The sequence below is a fragment of the Haliotis rubra genome, unplaced genomic scaffold (assembly GCF_003918875.1).
Source record: "Haliotis rubra isolate DU_JTF1 unplaced genomic scaffold, ASM391887v1 Scf605, whole genome shotgun sequence".
NCBI classification, from domain to species: domain Eukaryota; kingdom Metazoa; phylum Mollusca; class Gastropoda; order Lepetellida; family Haliotidae; genus Haliotis; species Haliotis rubra.
In genome coordinates, this window is record NW_025767308.1 from 556,914 (window position 1) to 576,397 (window position 19,484).

Below are 19,484 nucleotides of genomic sequence, written 5' to 3' on the forward strand. Positions count from 1 at the left end.
CGAGAACAAGTTTGCATTCAGAAACATTGTAAGTACATACTCGGAATGCGTTTTTTTCCAAAACATATATTCATTACATTGTCATTTAAAAGCAGAAAAAGTCATAGCACTTATTTTAAAGGCAGGCAATTTGTTAGTCACATTACACAGTTACAATTTATGATACAGATCAACTTCACTCAGGTAGTTCACTATCAAATGAGCGCTCACGCGGGAGAACAGATCTCTCAGATTTGTTGCATCATAATGTGAGTCCCTTGCAGACAAGTCCACGCAGTCAAGCAGAATATGCTTGATGGTGAAAACCTAATTGCAAGAGACACACATGGGGGGTCCATCCCCATCCGTTTTCAGCAGATAGTCATGAGTAAACCGACTGTGGCCAATACGACATCGTCGTAATATTACCTCATCACGTCTTGACTGACAACCCAAGTAGGTAGAACCAATTGTTGGCTTCAATTCATACAGTTTATTTCTTCCTACTTGAGTGTCCCACCTTTTTTGCATGAGGTCCCGAGTATAGCTTTTGATAGTGGGTTTGAAATCACTGTACGTGATCAGCAGTGGAGATAAGGGCTTGTCAAGAGCTGCTTTTGCTGCAGCATCGGCTTTTGTGTTACCTGCTATGCCGACGTGACCCGGCAACCAGCACAGGACGATGTCACATTGGCCAGCAGAGAGGTCGTTGTAAAGTTCTATAATGTCCAGAATGATTTGGGGACTTGAAGTAACATTTTGAAGTGCTTGAAGGCAAGATAATGAATCTGTGAAAACGATGAAGTTTTTGGAATGATTCTGTTGTTTAATATAGGTCAAAGCTGAAAAGATAGCTTTGGCCTCGGTAGTGAAAATGGAACTTTTGTCGGGAATCCTAGAGGAGACAGTCTTATATCCAATGACAACTACCGGAGAGGTCCTAAAAGCTCCCAGGCAGAGCCTCAGGCCTTGGTGGTGGATAGAATCTAATTTTTCTCAATTGCTTTTGCAGGCTCCACCATAAACAATGGAGCCGTAGTCTAGTTTAGAGCGAACCAAAGATCTGTACAAGTGAAGAAGGGTAGTCTGATCCCTTCCCCACTTTGTATTTGAAACGACTTTTAGTAAGTCCAGAGCCTTCAAGCACTTTGGTCAGGTGACGGTCGAATATGAGTCCCAGGAATTTGGCCTCTTTTACTACCTTGATGGGAGTACCATCTAAAGATAGGTCTGGATCCTTGTGTGGTTTGTATTTACGACAAAAGTGAATACAATTTGTTTTGGATTTTGAAAACTTCAAGCCATTTTCATTGGCCCATTTTTGGATTTTGTTAAATTGTCCACGAAAAGGGACCCATCAACACAACTGTTTAAGACGTTAGTGAGGCTGTTAATTTTGATGCTAAAAAGGGTGACGGACAGGATGCTGCCTTGAGGGACGCCCTGATCTTGGTGGAAATAATCAGACAATGTGGAGCCTACCCGTACTTGAAATTGTCTGTTGTTTAAAAACTGAGATATGAACTGAGGTAATCTGCCCCTCAATCCAAATTCATGTAAATCTTTTAAGATACCATGCTTCCACGTTGTATCATATGGTTTTTCTAAATCGAAAAAGATAGATACAGTATGTTGTTTGTTGACGATGGAATATTTGATGAACGATTCCAGACGCAAAAGATGGTCTATGGTACTTCGTTTTTTTCGGAAACCACATCGGAGGTCACTAAGGAGGTTATTGGTCTCCAAGTACCAGATTAATCGATTGTTGACCATGCGCTCCATGGTTTTACAAACACAGCTAGTTAGTGATATATGACGGTAGTTTGAAGGATCAGTATGATCCCTGCCAGGTTTTGGTTTAGGGATGATAATGGCGTTGTGCCACGAAGGAGGAAAGTTGCCGGTTGTCCAAATGTCATCAAATATATTGAGTAGAGTTTCCAAACTTGAATCAGGAAGGTGTTTGAGAAGCTGATAATGAATATCATCAGCTCCTACTGCAGTACGTAGTTCATGGAGAGAAAACGTTTCATTGTAATCCTCACCATTATCAGAGTTAAAATTGAATGTTTTCTTTTCTTGTTGGGTTTGGTAATTCTGGAACTTGGGGTTATAGTTTGACGAGGAGGAGTGGTTTGCCAAAATTTCGCCAAATGTGTTTGTAATTTCAAATTTATTGGTTAAAAGGGAGTCACCATCTTTCAGGTGGTGAACACAAGATTTGGATCCGTTGCCCTTAATCTTTTGAATCATGTTCCACACCTTGGACATGGGTGTGCGGGAGTTGATTTTGGACACATATTTTCTCCATGACCGGCGTTTAGTTTGTTTAAATGTACGTCTTGTCCTGTGTCCTGGCATTTGATATTTTAACGGCATTCAGGTTATGCACAGTAGGATGTTGTCGGAAGCATTTTTCCGCCTTCTTCCTATTTTTCCTAGCTTGTTTGCAGTTTGTATCAAACCATGGTTTGCGTATGTGCGGGTTTGCAGAGGACTTAGGAATGGTTTCCAATAGTATTTAAGATATCAGAAAATAGTTTCATGTGATCAGGAACATTCCTGAAGTTGTCCGGTATAAGCTTTTCAGAGCAGAGAGTTTGGAATAATGGCCAATTGGCTTTAGTAAAATTCCATCTTGTTGAAGGTGGTTCATCCGCGGGAGTGATAGGAGTAAGAATAGTTGGGAAGTGGTCACTTCCACAAAGGTAATCGTGAACCGACCATTCAAACTCGTTTAAGAGATTAGAATCCGTAAGTGATAGATCAAGTGCAGAGTATGTTCCAGTGGCAGGATGGAGATAGGTGTTCTATCCATCGTTGAAGATGCATAGATCATTATTTGAGAGAAAATCTTCAAGGATCTTTCCCTTATTATTTGTATCAGTACTCCCCCATAGAGGGTTATGGCCGTTCAGGTCGCCCATGATTATGCATGGCTTTGGGAGTTGATCATACAAGTTATGAAGATCTGATAGGCGAACAGTTGAGGAGGGAGGAAGATAGAGTGAACATAGTGTAAACCCTATGCTCAGAGTCATGCGGACAGCAACAGTTTGTAGGTTGGTGTTAAGTGGAACAGGGCTATGGAGGATGCCCTGCCTCACCAGGATAGAAGTGCCTCCTGTAGCAATTACATCGGGAGGAGAAAAGGAGTGGTAGGAACTGTACCGACGGATGTCAAATTTATCAGTCCTTTTTAGGTAGGTTTCTTGGAGACAAAACGCGGATGGTTTGAAGTCTTGAATCAATAACTGTAATTCGTTATAATTAGTCTTAAGTCCTCTGCAATTCCATTGAATCATGTTTTGTGGATTCATGGTGCTTCCACTGGTGACATGTCACATGAACGTGAGAAAGCGTTTGATGAACTCCTATTGGTGTCAGGTGGAGATGGAGTGACCTTCTTTTGAGATAACATGTTTAAAGATGACTTGAATCCAGACAATGAATCCACTTGACAATCGTATGCTATGTGTCCTCTTAAGGCATGGCTAAATGTTTCCACGATCGCCAACGGATGGTGGTGAGATTGTGTTAAGCTAGCTAGGGTCCATGCAGGAGCGATAAAAACACAAGTGCATGTCCCCATGGTCCCTTCTGAGAGGTTACGCAATCCCCAAAACATTTGAAGTAAATTTCGCTCTTCCAGGTTTTTAATCATAGGATATTAAAGCGATGGCTAATTTTAGCACAGTCGCCAACGACTGAAGGCATATTGCAAATCCAGGGTCCATGCAAGGAATTGAAAGTCCCCATGGTGTGCGATCTATAGCCCGTTTAATATATTGTATTTTCCTAATTAGTATTAATAAATTGTATTCTCCTAATTAGTATTCTAAGTCTAAGGTTATAACTCTAGCTAGTTATATTGTCTTTTTAGGGTCACGATATGTCTGATTTTTGCCTATGTGACTATAAATCTACTCACTCACTCACAAACAAGAATAGATGCACAATGATTGGATGTAAACGTATGTCATTGTCACTGTTACGATTCGTGTAATAAATTCGAAAATGAGGAAATACCAAAATCAATGATAAATTATTCATTTTTAATCAGTGAAACGACACAAAATAAAACATCCATTATCATAAGAAAACCCTGCTGAGTTTTAATTAGTATTCCAACATGTCAAAGAGTAATGCAACCAGGTGTTCAGGAATTTTGATCGTACGCTTAAATCCTCAGTGGGGCAAACAGGTCTACGGCGGAATAGTTTGGCAACATTTTAAACACCACTGTACGAATAAAAAGGAAAGCCCTTCGCAAATACCTTCAATATATGATTGGAGATACCGACTGTTCGCAAACCAACAGAATAATCACTATCCAGTAGCCCCTCGAGGTCAGAGAACGGTTTAACATCCTTCTGTGCAGACAGAGCAGCGACCAGGTTGGCACAGTAGACTGTGGTTATCACCATCAGCAACATCCACAACGACGTCATCAAAACCTTTCCCGATACAGTTCGAGGATATTTACTAAAGCCTGCAAAATACATAAGGCATTCTTCACTAAACACGCTCAGCTAAGATAAACTTACAGCTACAGTTATCAATCTTTCGACATTTGTGAAAATTAATCAAAACTGAAAGCAAAGGGTTAGTCATATTTTGAATGTGAAAATGTCATTAATAACATCAGTAGAAGTGAGTGAGTGAGTGAGTTAAAAGTTTACATCGCGTCGGCAATATTACAGCCATATAGCGATGAAAACAAGGTAATCATCTTAAGATCATCAGTAGAAGTATTTCAGCTAAACATTTTGGGCAAGAAACAAGCATTCCAACTGGCGCCAATTGGGATCCCTGTCTTGCCGATTTCTTTGCTTTTGCATGTAAATGGGAATTTCTGCTCGAAATCGCAAAGTCAAAACATGAAAGCTTCATGGTTTTTTCGATGGACTGATAGTCAATAATGGTCGAAACGCGAGTTTCTTCCACCAATTTACCCACAAGAACTAGGGGTGAAGGAGACCAGAGTACGTAAGTCCCAAAACATTCAAAGTAAATTTTAAACATACCATTCTTTCTAACCGTAGGATATATGTTATTTTAATTTATGGTTAAATTGTCTAAACCTACTGACAGCTGAAGGGATGCCAGCCATTCCAAAACTCATTAGAGGACACTAAGTCTTGTCCCTGGAATATTTTACGTTTGAAATCAGCCTCTCCAGGAGAATACATCACTTGTTTTTAGCAGTTGCAGAATTTTAGACCAGTCTCAAATCCACATGGCACGTGTAAGAACATGGAGAAGGTATCCCAGTTTCAGATTGGTGCTTATTTGACACAATTTGAATGGATATCCGAGTACAAATCAGCTACCCATACACAGAGGGACTTGCATTCGGTCATGAACAATCTCTTGTTTATGAAGATACAATTGCAATGTTGGAATGAGTGAGATAAAATTTATCATCACATCGGCAATATTTCAGCCATATCGTGACGAGAACAATTAATTTTATACAAAGTAATTAATGGTATATTGTAAAACCCTGTCAGGACAGTAAAATAACTAGATTATCACAGATTCGAATTTAAAACTAGTAATTAAATCGAAAACAGTTTAACTATAGATAACAATGCAAGGTAAAAACAGGATATATATACTGCCAACAACTGAAGGTAGATCACCATACCTGGGACCATGGGGACTTACAGTATATACAGAACATGTCAGTTCCACCTGTCCCTCCATACAGCTAGAAGACATTAACCTACCACTATTTTTAATCGTAGCATATATGTCATTTTAACTTATGGCTAGATTATCTAAAATTGCCAATAGCTTAAGGGATGGCATAAATCCAGCTAGGGTCCATGCAGGACGAAAATGTACTGTAAGTCCCCATGGTCCCTAGTATGGAGATCTACCTTCAGTTGTTTGCAATCTATAGCCTGATTTTATATTGTATTGTCATATATAGTTAAAATGTTCATTTCTAGTTTTAAACTGAAATATGTGATAAACTAGTTATTTTACTGTCCTTCGTTGACAGGGATTTATATTTACCTTTGTGTATTCTAAAATTATAACTTTTTAGTCACGATATGGCTGAAATATTGCCGATGTGACTTAAAATCTTAACTCTGTCTCACTCACTCCATATTTTTGTAATAGAATCCTTTAATTTAAGTTTATACATACCTTGTTTAAACAGGGATCCAGTGACTTCCATACATGCACGAAAGAGATTGTTTTTCAAGTTCATCAAAAAACAAAGACCAACACCTTCAGACACTACAGGTGGTTTTTGCAAGAAGATATCCGCACTTTCTAAAAGGGCAAAGAGCAATGAGCAAAGTCCAGCCATCAGAAACAGAATGAGGTACACGTTGGGTCTGAATGGGAGAGCCAAGAGATAAAGAGAGCTACTTCGTTGCTTGTCATGCCTCTTATACACAATATCAAAGTATTCCGTGTTGATGGGAGGATATATATAGTCTATGAACTTAGAACGCCCTTCGTCTATTGTCAGATCACAAGCAGTAAGGTCCACCTCCTGCAAAAGCACAGACACAATTAATCAGTGTAACATGTATCCTTTCCTTCTCACACATTTACACCCTACAGAGTCAACTGAAACTCCCTGCTGAATCTACTGCCATGAAGTGTTACATTGTTGCGCCATCAGATGAATATGCTCAGTAATACCTACCACTTCATCATTTCAGTGTGAAAATATTTAAATTTAGTCTGGTAAACCGTGGCTTGAACATGTACCAGCATGAAATACACATTGCCATTTTAGAAAGTAGTCAAATGTAACATATGTTATATTTGGGATCACACTTTCTTAGTAAAGTACATATGCCGAGCGCCAGATGGCCGCTGGCTGTACGGGTCACATGGGAGCATCAATCATTCGGAGTTCAACAGAAGTACCCGATAAAGGCTGATATACAGAATGTGTAGGTGAGACAACACATTTATGGTGGCTGAGCGGTCTAGGCGTCTGACTTTGTGTGCTGGCGAATAGGTGCCTGACTCTGAGGTTGTGGGTTCGAATCCCGGATGGGACTCAACCCAAAAGTACTAGAATCTGTACTTTACTAAGAAAGTGTAATCCCAAATATAACATATGTTACATGTACCAACATGTAATCTAGGTTCAGATGACGTTAAAACCAGAAATCAACCAAAGGGTATAAAATAGTTTGTATTTTGTATTACCGATCTGTTTAGCTGCCCCACAATTCCATCATAGGTGTTGTTGACAGGAAGTCCATACGACTGATCTTCTGGTTCAGTGATACTGTAACTGTAAGAAGAGTAAGTGAGCGAAATTAGCTTTACGCCGCATGATTCCAGCTGTATGGCGGCGGTCTGTAAATAATAGAGTCTGGACCAGACAATCCAGTGATCAAAAGCATGATCATCGATCTGCGCAATTGGGAACCGATGACATGTGTCAACCAAGTCAGCGAGCCTGACTACCCGATCCCGTTAGTCGCCTCTTACGACAAGCATGGGTTACTGAAGATCAATATTCTAACCCGGACCTTCACGGGTAACTGTAAGAAGAAATGTTTTATATGGAGACTGCAATACATAGGCTAAACAGAAATAAACTCACCCTTTATCCAAGTGGGTGCACTATGAATTAAACATATTGACAGAGTGTAATGTAACTGACAAATCCTCACCTGAAATTAAGAACATCGGCGATTGTATCCAAGATATCTATTGAATATCCTTTATACTGCGTCGTGCCATTGTTGGTGGACTTCACAATGTAGACCGTTGACTGTAAAAAAATTACACAGTGCAGCTCGAAGTGTCTATGTTTTGTCCGAGGTAAACAAGCATTCTTTTAAACGAGTTTTGCATTATTACCTTTTGTGTGAATAAAGACCGAAAGCATCCCAATGTCAACTTTTTTCAGCATTCAAATATTTAATTTACAATAATGATTTTGATACATAATGAACAATGCAGAGTAAGTACATCTACTCCAAACATCAGCTGAACAACAATACATTTCCCCCTGGTTCAAGAGATGTAAATTATAATAAATGACAAAATACTTTAACAAAACTTTGCTCTTCACCTTTCCGGTATCTATGGAAAGAGATCCCCAAATATGGAAACAGGTATTAAAATGTGTTCTAGGTATTGGTTGGACAAACATTCTCAGGGGTTTTACTTGTATATTGACCAAACTCGTGTAAGAATTAAATCAGCAGAATCAAACATGAGACGACATCTCTCATCAAAACGCCGCAAAATAGCTGGGCTATTGCTGAGTGCGGCGTAAAATAAACAAAACTCATTCAGACAAAAAAGCTGTGTTCCAATCTGTAAACATTATGACTAATACTTTAATTGTTTTAGGTTGGGCAGACCGTTCAGAGATTTATTTTGTAGATTGCCATAATTGTTAGAAAAAAACACTATATTAACATTTGCACTTCACTTCTCCTTCAAACACGGGGTCGGTCCCTAAAGTTGAAAACAATTCAAACAGAAGTTGTTGTTATTTTTATATCGGTTGTACAAAATATTCAAATTTGGTGTAACCCCATACCCCCGAACATTTTAGCAAAGGACTTAGTCATTAGTTGTATTCAGGGTGAATAGCATATCTGAGTAAAATACACACAACCCCGTCCATATAGTTACCTCAGAAAGAACGGTCACCAAAAGATGTCGGTTGTTGTAACCATAGGCAACATTAGGAAAATAGCATGACATGGTGGTTTCTGAAGTACAGTCAGCCACTGGTACCAGCTCGGTTTTAGTAGAATGACGTCTTGAGGTGAAAGCGTAGAATATCCAACACTAGGAGACAATATGGTGGAAAACGCATGCAGTATAACATATAACGTGTAATTGTTGTAATTCAGTAGTAACGTTCACGTGTAACAATAGAGAGATTATAATCTGTGACGAACGAGAGATCAGTGAAAAGTGAGTGAGTGAGTGAGTTGAGTCTGACCAGACAAGTGATCAACAGCATGAGCATCGATCTGCGCGGACAACGATCCGAAACTGACCACCCGATCCCGTTAGGTACTCGCCCTGAGCCGGACAACAGTTTGCATGTATCAAGTACAGTAATTTCACTCGTCACAGGTTGCATTGAAACATACACACGGCCAAGGTGACCAGGTGACAGTGTCAGGTTCATGGGTATTATTAGTGAGTAGGTGAGTTAAACTTTAACGTCACCTCGGCAATATTTCAGCCATATAGTGACGAGAAAGGTTTTACATACACAATAAATATAAGTTGCTAAATAATCAGTCATCGAAGGACTGTAAAATAACTATCGTACCACAGATGGAGTCTAAAACTAGCATGTAAATGTACAACTATTTACGAAGACAATACAATATAAAAACAGGCTTTTTATAAGGCTTGCATTCAATAGGGGAGGAGAGACCCTCAAAGAGGGCTCAGGATTAAGAACGTCTTCGACTGCCAAATAATATGTAACTATTGACGAGCATTGATGTAAAACTGTCAACCAGTCATCAACCAACAGTCACAGTAGTGGAACGACAGCTGTGTACGAGCACCTTGGGTAAGCGTTGATCAAAAGGTGTGAGCCAAAGGGGTCATGCTGAAAACTAATTGTCATTATGCAATGTATCAAAAACAGGCCCACCACTTTTTAGTCACCCCTCGTTCTCACATTAACTTCCTAACAACTTCCATTACAGTCTGTTGAATATATGACTTACACAAATACCGATGTGGCTTGGTACTGGTGTTGAATAAACTTAGAGAAATCAAACTTGTAGGACGACAAATTGTAGGACGACACATTTCTGACCATATATTGCACAACATATATATCTCAACTGTAATTGTAACCAGCTTATGCTGTTGCAAAAGGACCTAGACTGTCACGGAAGACAATAGAAGCATGCTCATAACCAAACGAAAATCGTCACAACTATATCATAACTGAATATTTAGACACACACCTTAAGGTGACGAAGTACAACCACATTTTCCAAGTACAGGGTCTCCAGCTCAGGTACACTGGTTCCTTCGACAAGAAGCAGCCACTTTGAATGATGTCTAAAATCTGTCATTCCCTTTGTCTTTGCATCAAAAGAATCAACCTGAATGACAAAGACAGTAACTTTGTTTGCATTGCCGCGACATATGACAATCCAGGTTTGCATGAATGAAGCTCGTATGAATTTTACAGGAAAACAGTTTATAGACATTGTTCTGACGTCAAGAGAAAGGGTAAATTCGAACCGTCTTCGTTAGCTCGGACATATGCCATTGACTCATAGAAGCAAACACGTTTCTGTTTTCAATGACACTGCATTTGACAATGTACGTTTGCATAAATGAAGTTCATATACATTTGTAAGCCACAAGAAAAGTTTATTCGCATGATTCTTATGTCAAGAGAGAGGGTAAGTACCAACCGTCTTCATTAGATCTGTCATATGGCCTTGACTCATAGAAGCAACCACGTGTATGTCTGGGAAGAGAGCCTCGTGGATTGTCTGTAAAGTATTATTTGTGTCAACGACACTGAGGTCAAACACAAGAATCTGGGGACTGTTAGCGAATGACTGGTCAAGATCTGGTACTGAGCAGTCATTTTCTGCAAATAACCAAAGCATAATCTGTATATGTCTGTGACGGAAATAGGTTGCTGGTATATTTGTTGATAGTGTCACTAATGTTCTTACTTTATTACTGTTTGTTATGAAATGGTCACCCCAAATCCTCACCAAAATATTTACCAAATGAAAACCTTCAAATGTTATGTAGTCTTATTTCTGGTCGTTCATGTATCTGGAAACAGACAGAAAAGACTTCCTAAAATTCAAGTGCAATTCAAGTGCATCAGTCATATGCACCGAAAAGTAGTAAAGTGTGACACAAGATGTTTACAAGGCGAGGCCATTACCGTTTTTTCCATGAATTAAAAGAGCAACTCGCTTCCACTGAAGTCTTTGCAACAAATGTTGAAAGGTTTCACCGTTCTCTGGAGTCATAATTGGTGAAAGACCTGAGAAAATGAAAGAATTCAGCAGTTAATGCTTGAAGTATTTTGACATATCTATTTAACATATCTTTCTGTAATGGTATGTTCTGCTGCTATGACAACATACTCAATGCAGTCTAGTTCTGACAGATCATCTAGAGCCTCTAATCTGAAACTCAGTGAAATGTGAAATGTCTGACGGTCGACTCGTTCCATGCCTAGATTGACAATGTCAGTCTGCCGCAATCTATGCATTTGCCTTTACGTCATGGTAACATATATTTCTGTATTCGCCCACGTGAGCAGTGCTTACTAACACTTGTAATCACCACAGGTTCATGGACAGCTTTTGAAATGTCTCATCGTGACGACGTTCTGTATTAGTAGTTAGTACTGACTACATTGTGATGATACTAACTGAATCCAATTATCAAAGATGTTAGTACAGTACGATTTTGGTTATTCATACATTCATGTTACCTCCTGTGAGGGACAATTCTATTCCGTGATAAGGTGTTTGTTTTAGGCAGAGGGATGCTAGGTCCCACCGTGCTCACCTCTCACGAAATCCTATTCATACTTCCTAAACATGAAATCCAAGGTTAAAATTGAAAACATATGGATTCACGACCCATTTTCATCACATTCGTGAGGGCATCCTAGTATCACCTCTTTGTCATACCACAGACACCTGACTTCCTGTCCACCATTGTCCAATCACATCAATGAATGAGAACCGTATACCAGTTACTCTGGCAACACGTCTCCATCATCCCACAGTCTCCGCTCCACCATCGTCCATCCAATACCATGGATGGGAGCTGGAATATCAGGATTGGCAATGAGTGCCCTTTTCTAAATGTCAACTGATCCTCGTAATGTGTTCCGCAATACTCTTTTGACAGCGAGGTGATGCTCCTATATCAACATTGCATGAGGGACAGGGGAGACCCTTTTTAAACACAGCGTAATTTCAGTCTTTTGGAGGGGTGTGAATCATTGACATATTGCTCACGAGGTACCACACCCCTCCCCCCCATGTGAAGATCTGTTTCCAGTAAACAGGTTTCCCAAAATGCTAACAGTTTTAAGGCGAAAACGTATACATAGTCAAATTGTGTTGGCCATTGAATAGAAATCGAGAATCTGTGGAAACATTACTATTTTCTGTGGCTAATACTTTGAAAACAAATGTCGACTAAACTGTAATTTTAAAAATCCCTAAGTATTGCCTAAATATACCAGCCTCAATGGGATTGTTTGCAATGATATTAGTACTAACCATCCTCCAAATATTGCATTATTCATCTCAAGGAAAAGTAACAAGAGTTTATCTCGAACAACTTATCATTCCATCTGGTTTGTGGTTTTATGAGAACTTTGTGAACCGTTATTCTTTGCATTTTATCTCGAAAAACTACGCTACTTTGGCATTTTTTCTGAGGGTAACTTTAAATGTACCCAATATCACCCTTATAAAAATAATCCAAAGTTTGACAAGAGTGACTGAGTAACGGGGAAGACCGTTCCGGAGAGCAGGATCTACATATATGAAAGGGTTTCAGTCTAGGAATGTCCAAAAGCCTTAAGTGTTTTGAAGAGGAACATATTCATCTCTAAGGACAACAGACACACTTGAACAGCTAAATGGAGGCAGTTGTGTAATTTGAAATTCATCACATAGTATGTAAGAGGTAGCTAGTGAAGATATTTTGGAGGGGAGAAATATGCGACTGATTCTGGGTTCAAGTATTTCAATGGCGGATCATCCTTATATATTGTCCTTTTGTATCACGAAACCAAACGTCCCCAAGTGGTAGGTTTAGTTACCTGACGCTGGCAGATTTTATAAGAAATATTTGATATATCTGACTCTTCTTCTTTATTTCTGAACTGTAGGCCAAAGGCCCGTAGTACACGTAAAAACAGTTATAATGGGTGAGTGGTACAGGCATGTTTGCGTTTAACAATGCATGGTGTATAAACATGACAATATTCCGAAGTAGCTGTACATTTTTCGGTTGACATTAGTAAACAGAATTTGTAAAATATGGGACAGGACGTATACTTAAATGGTAAATAATAGCTCCTTAGATCTTCACACTGTGGACAAATTAGAAGGACATGGCATTCAACTTCAGTAACGTCCCTGTCACACGTTTTGCATTATTGGTTCTCAGTAGCATGACATATCCTTTTAAAATACATTAAATCATGATAACCACATCGAAACTGCGATAACGACACTCTTAGTTTCCTTATATCTACTACTGTTAAATACTTGTGAATATTTGATATATCTGAATACTCCTATGTAACTGAAAAACCTTATTCTAAATTTAGGCACATTTAAAAAGAAAAACATACCATGAGAAATTCCGTCTTCAGTGATGAAAATAAAGCCGATAGTCAGCATAACCTGTCTCAACATGGCGCATGACTCCCTGTCATGTATCCCAGAGAGTGTTCAGGATGTCCCTTGGTATGAGCCAGATTTAATTGAGCCAATGACATTTAAATAATACTGAGGCTATTACCTCTGTAAACATTTCACTGTCGCATTGGTTGCTTTTCTGTCAATTGTGTGCGTTTATTGATCGAAACTCGGATCAATTTCACTGATAAATGTAGAATCACAATGACAAACCTGATGTAGTTTCTTATATAGAATGATCATAGTTTGTGTGATTTTATTTCCACAAGATTTGCATCAACAAAGTATGAATATTTTACTTACATATCATTGTACATTGGCTGCTGCCTAGAATGTCATTCCAAAAACGCTTAGTGGGAACACATGATCTTGGCATGCAATGGGCATTTTCCTTTATTTACATTTAGGCAAAGCACGCGTAGAAGAGGTATATCCTTATACTGTAAGACATTCTTGATAAAAGTGTATGTTTTGATTACTAATTGTTTTGTTCGTAAAAACATGTAGATACACATCGTTTGTATGTAGCTTTTAACTTATTGTATAACCTTCAGAAACACCTTCAGGAAAATCAGTTTTATAAATTCTATTTACTCCTGAACATACACTCGACTATGACCAAGTTTTATCGCATGAGAGATAGGGACTAATTTATCTATAATTCCAAGTCACGTTTTAAGTGTTAATTTCAGTCTGTCACAATAAAGATCAATATACAGTTATTTATGACTATGTTGGCATATTGACCAACACTTACATGCTCCTTGTGGTGAATACCCAACCCGTATTACCTCATCAATCAATAGTTTATCACCGTTTAACATTCGACAATTTCATGCTGGTATGTTCCTTTGAATTGACTTGTCATCGTCACTGAACAATCAATTTCGAAGAATGTCACAGGTCGCATTCATTAAACTATTGGATAGCGGAATATGACATTTGACACCAGATTTTAAGCAATGTCCAGCTTTAACTGTAGTACTCACTGCCTACTGTTTTTGCCAAACTTTCACCAAACTGGAGCCTCACTATAGCCTGGTCTGTACAATGATGAATTATGCAGCGATCCAACACAGCAAAGAAGACAGAACAAACAGATCACACGTAGTGATAGAGGATTGAAACAGCAAAGTAAACCGCGGGATGTGAGGTGTGTTTATATTAGCCACAACTATGTTTTGTAGAAGCAATAACGATGTTGTGTTACAGCAATGTCAGTAATGCATTAAACTCCTCACCATATCTTAACAGCTCAAGTGCTAGATCTACATACGGTGCTTAACCTGCAGTACAAGGCGGTAAGAAAATTAGGTTCTATTTAGTTCAAATATCAGTGAGTGAGTGAATTTAGTTTTACGCCGCTTTTACCAATATTCCTGCAAATTACGGCGGGGGACACAACATGTGAACTGGGGCGGTGGGGTAGCCTAGTATTTAAAGCATTTGCTTTCACGCAGAAGACCCGGGTTCGATTCCCCACATAGGCACAATGTGTGAAGCCCATTTTTGTTGCTCCCAGCCGTGTTATTGCTTGAAATGTCAGAATTTCTGCTTTGCAAAATTGACACTTGGAGTCTTTGTGCTTCTTATCGACTTTGCTCCTGTTAGATTTACAAATCTGCCGATCGATCTCAAGCTTTGACCTGCTCCATTTCCGCTCTGCTGGACGTCTTTCACATTTGGCACTGCTGGCGTGTTCAGTGTCTGACAGTCTGTCTGGAGAAAACGTCATATTTTATCAATATAGTTTAAGCAACATTTTTTCGGTAAAACTCAGAGACTCGATGCGGTGTGTCACATTACTTAAACTTGTCCATGAGCTGTAATTAGTACTACGCTCCTTGTATAGTAATAAGCAGACGGGTTGAAATTGAACTGTCGGTTGGTTCGACATGTCGCGATGTGATCATCGCTCTAATGCACCTAAGAGATTATCAAGTGGACTGCACAGGTGGTGAAAGTTGTGTTGTGTTGAATCGATTGTATCCTGTTGAATTGTTTCGCGTTTTCCTGTCCGTTTGTATGTCATGTGTGACTGAGGAAGCTAGCGTATTATTACTTTGAAATTAAGCTGAACTTTATATTGTTCCATGGTCGCAGAGTTGTGTGTACATACGCTCATATATAATATCTAAACTGATAGTTAAAAATCAGACCGTTTGTAAACATAGTGACTGTGAACGAAAATTATTTCATACTTCAAAACGAATTGGAACAGTAACATTTTTTATGTTATCATTTACAGCTTAAAAACATTGAATGAGATAAATACTGTGTGATAAAATGGATGACAATGGCATAAATGACGTTTTAATGACATATGTAATTGGGGGAAATATATACCATAGATCACGGTAGATTTATATCTAATATGTAAAGATTCGGTATTTCTAAGGAACTGAAATAGGTGTACAGCAAATACTAATGAGCTTTTTTACATTCTCCTTGACTGGTAGATATATGTAGTCTATGAATTGAGAGCGAAGACTATGCTCAGCAATACCTACGGCTTCATCATGACAGTTTGAAATATTCAAGTTCAATCTGTAAACAATGGCTTGAACATGTACCACTATCGGGGCATTATGACAGGTGATCAGGCACCTCACCATGTAAGTGATCCTGTCTAGCTATTTAATGCGTCACTCTTATATGACGCTGAACTCCACCCTGCACGGGAATGCCCTGAGCGCATACAACAGTTAGATGGTTGTCCGTAATTTTGGAACAGATTGGTCTTTAGACCAAATTTAATAGCAGACAAGGAAGATGAGCATATGAGGTGAAGGAACATAGAGTTCCATGGCACACCACAGCACGTTGGAATGATCAGACACCGAATGTCTTGGATAATTCACCGCAACCCGTATAAAGGTACAGAAAGGAAGAATTTGCTAGATTCAGTTTCTGAAGGCTCACACACCACTCTGAGTTTGAAGACTTGGATGGGACAAAGTCGTAGCCAGAGAAGTGATATGAATACCGGCTGGATGTGTTCCTTTGGCTTAGTCTTATGAACTAGCCTTGCAGATGTATTCTGCAAGTATTGCAGTCACAGAAGACGTGGTTGCAGTTATCCAGGCGAGAAAGAATAAGTGGTTCGTAGTAGGAAGATGACAAATTCAAGTGACAAATACAAGTTCTGCAAAGGTACCTAATGTCATCTTCCATGTTAGGGGCGAGGCCACACCTTTATTGCACTGTGATATTGGAAAGGATTCCTGACCAATCGTTAGAATGTTGACACAACATTTCGGAGAGGAGTAGAACATATACATAGCTACCACAGCCTTAACTTACGTGAGCGAGTGAGTTAAGATTTAAAGTCACATCGGCAATATTTCAGCCATATCATGACTAAAACTAGTTCTAAATTCATAATACATACATATAATATATAACACCCTGTCAACGAAGGAGAGTAAAACCACTAGATTATCACATATTGAGTTAAAACTAGCTAGCATATATCTTTAAGAGTAGAAACTTGTTTTTGGACAATACAATGTAAAAATGGGCTATAGACTTAACTTAAGTTTGACAATGTTATCCTATATCCCTGGCTTCACAGTAGGACAGAACATACACCATGTTTGCCATCAATGTCATTATCCAGATTAAGACAAGGGAATAAAACATTATATCCTATGGTGTCAAATGTGGCTGAAAGATCAAGTAGCTCCAACACTGTATATTTATCTTTACCAACAGGAGATTGTTTTTCACAGAATGCAAGGCTGTTTCTGTGCTATGGGCAGTCTGGTATGCTGATTGGTATCACATCACATACACACAGCCCCTTAGATGCTTGCCTTATTCTCGACTTGCCGTCTTAGAAAGAGGTGTCTGAGCATTATCTAATATGTGTTCATCGAGGGGGGAATGCGCAGGGCCCAGGCAACTTGGTGACTTTCACGAATGTTTCAAGGTCACGGCGACACTTTGAAGATTTCAGCATGTTAAGCTTGTCAGCAAGATATCTCAAGAATTGTGCACTGGATTTTCCTCATAGACTTTCAAGACTTCTCTTAATTTATAACAAAGTAGTAATATCATCATTTAAACATTTCTTCAGTTATTATTGTTATAAGGTTAAAAAAGGCATCTGTTATACAAGAAACACACACAAATTCGTTAGTGAGGATTACGGTGATTGCATCAGAAAAGCAATGCTATTACGGCTTGGTAATAAATTAAGGGATCAAACAACAGGATAAATCTCAGTGGCAGAACAGGAAAGTCCTTTTAGGTATTAATGAACAATGAATCACCGATGAGAGTTACCGTCAGCACTAGAAAGTAGTGCGGGTTACAAAGTCATCAGAACGTTCGCATCGCGATCGATATCCATATCTGGTGAAGAGCTTGCCCCATCCTGTCCAGACCACGCACCTTGTAATGAAGAGAGGGATCGAGTAAATCTATGTGAGTATAAAACCTGGTGTTGAGTTATTCATTGTATGCCAGAGTGCCAGCACCTGAATGAATGAGTTTATTGAGGAGTTACAGTCGTCTGACCTCTCACTCCTAGACTTAACATCCCCATGGACCAAGCGAGTGTGTAACTTGAGCTTACATCTCCCCTGACAATGCGGAACGGCCAGCTTAATAGGTAACTGGTTATAGGGTTTACTAACACCCAAATCCCAGTTACGATGGTGGAGATTGCGGGTTCTTCTTGAACAAAATGTTCAAGACGATCCCTTTCGTTGTTTTCCTCAGGGTCGTTCCTACCCTTTTGTTCCCTTGCATTGACGTTTGACGGTAGGTTCCCTTTTTTGCGACTGGGATATGTTATCCGTAGTTTTCCCTCAAGCTATTTGGACTTGTAATGCCTCGTACACACGATTCAGATTCATCTACGGCCTATGACAGTCCGGTCCAATCTCGTCCCATCACTTCTAACATTTTTACTAATCCAGTCCGACGTGGCATAACACAACCACCGTTTCACCCTCTATCTGCTTCTCGAGACATCTCTCTATCTCTTTCTCTGGAGGATTTAGACTTGTCACTTTTCAGTAACGAACATCAGCACCAGGCCTGTCTCCCTGATCTGTCCTCTTTAGATTTGTCATCATCTGTCAATAGTTCTTATTCTGCCCCTGACTTCAATATGGGTGACTCCACTTTAATGCCAGAACATTTCACAGGTAGGGACACGTCTCATGCTGCCGAGTGGCTTGACCGTTTCATTCATTTTAATAACTTCAAAAGGTGGACTAATGCGCAGAAAAAAATTTCCCCTGTTTTTAAAGGACGCGGCATATCTATGGTACAGAGATCTGATAGCATCGGCACAGGAAGAAATTCCCCATTTTGATGAGATTGAGAAATTGTTCAAGGACAAGTATGTCCATCCGACTGACCGTTGGGCCCTTTTGGAAACTTTTGTGAGTCGAAAGCTTTCCCCTAAGGAAGCTATAGATACTTATTTGGCAGACTTGACCGAAACGGCTAGCTTGTTAGGAAAATCATGGACGCGATTGTTAGGGGACTGGATGACAATACTAGGCGACATGTTTTAATGAAACAGCCAACTGTGATTAATGAGGCGGTCTCATTTGCGCGACTGGCATAGATTGGTCATCCCTCAGTCTGAAGACAGTACGGACGTTATGCTCGCAATAGATACGCTGAGAGGACAGATTTCTGAACTTTCGGCAAAACTCGCTCCAGTATCGTCACAGATCAATACTGACAGAATCAAAGTCCCCACTTTCCGAGACAATCCAGGTATACAGATCGACCGTGGCAGCCCACTCCTCAATGGACAGACCCCATTCAAGGACACAACATGGCCCGTGGAAGGCAGTGTTACAGATGCGGTGGTGAGTATGATTTTTCTCATTCTGATAGGTGTCCCGCGCGGAATGTTCAGTGCCATTTCTGTCAAAAGATTGGACATTTTCAAAGAGTATGCAGGGCTAGGTATCAGTCAAGTATCCCAACTGGCAGATAGCAATTACAGTCAAGACCACGCAGGAAATTTTCCCATTGTGCTGAACAAACGTTCGACCATACTTATTTGAAATCACAAGTTTGTATTTCTCCTCGTTACAACCAGCCTAAATCTAAAGTTTCGCAGACTAC

At 39.5% G+C, this 19,484-nt stretch overlaps 1 long non-coding RNA gene across 1 annotated transcript; it reads left to right on the forward strand.

Annotated features, from left to right (window-relative positions):
- Nucleotides 1–680: 680 nt before the first annotated feature.
- On the forward strand, nucleotides 681–19,242 carry LOC124255680. Its single transcript, XR_006892729.1, has 4 exons — nucleotides 681–690; nucleotides 1,608–1,613; nucleotides 2,961–2,967; nucleotides 19,136–19,242. It is a non-coding gene; the product is annotated as an uncharacterized LOC124255680 (long non-coding RNA).
- Nucleotides 19,243–19,484: the final 242 nt, after the last annotated feature.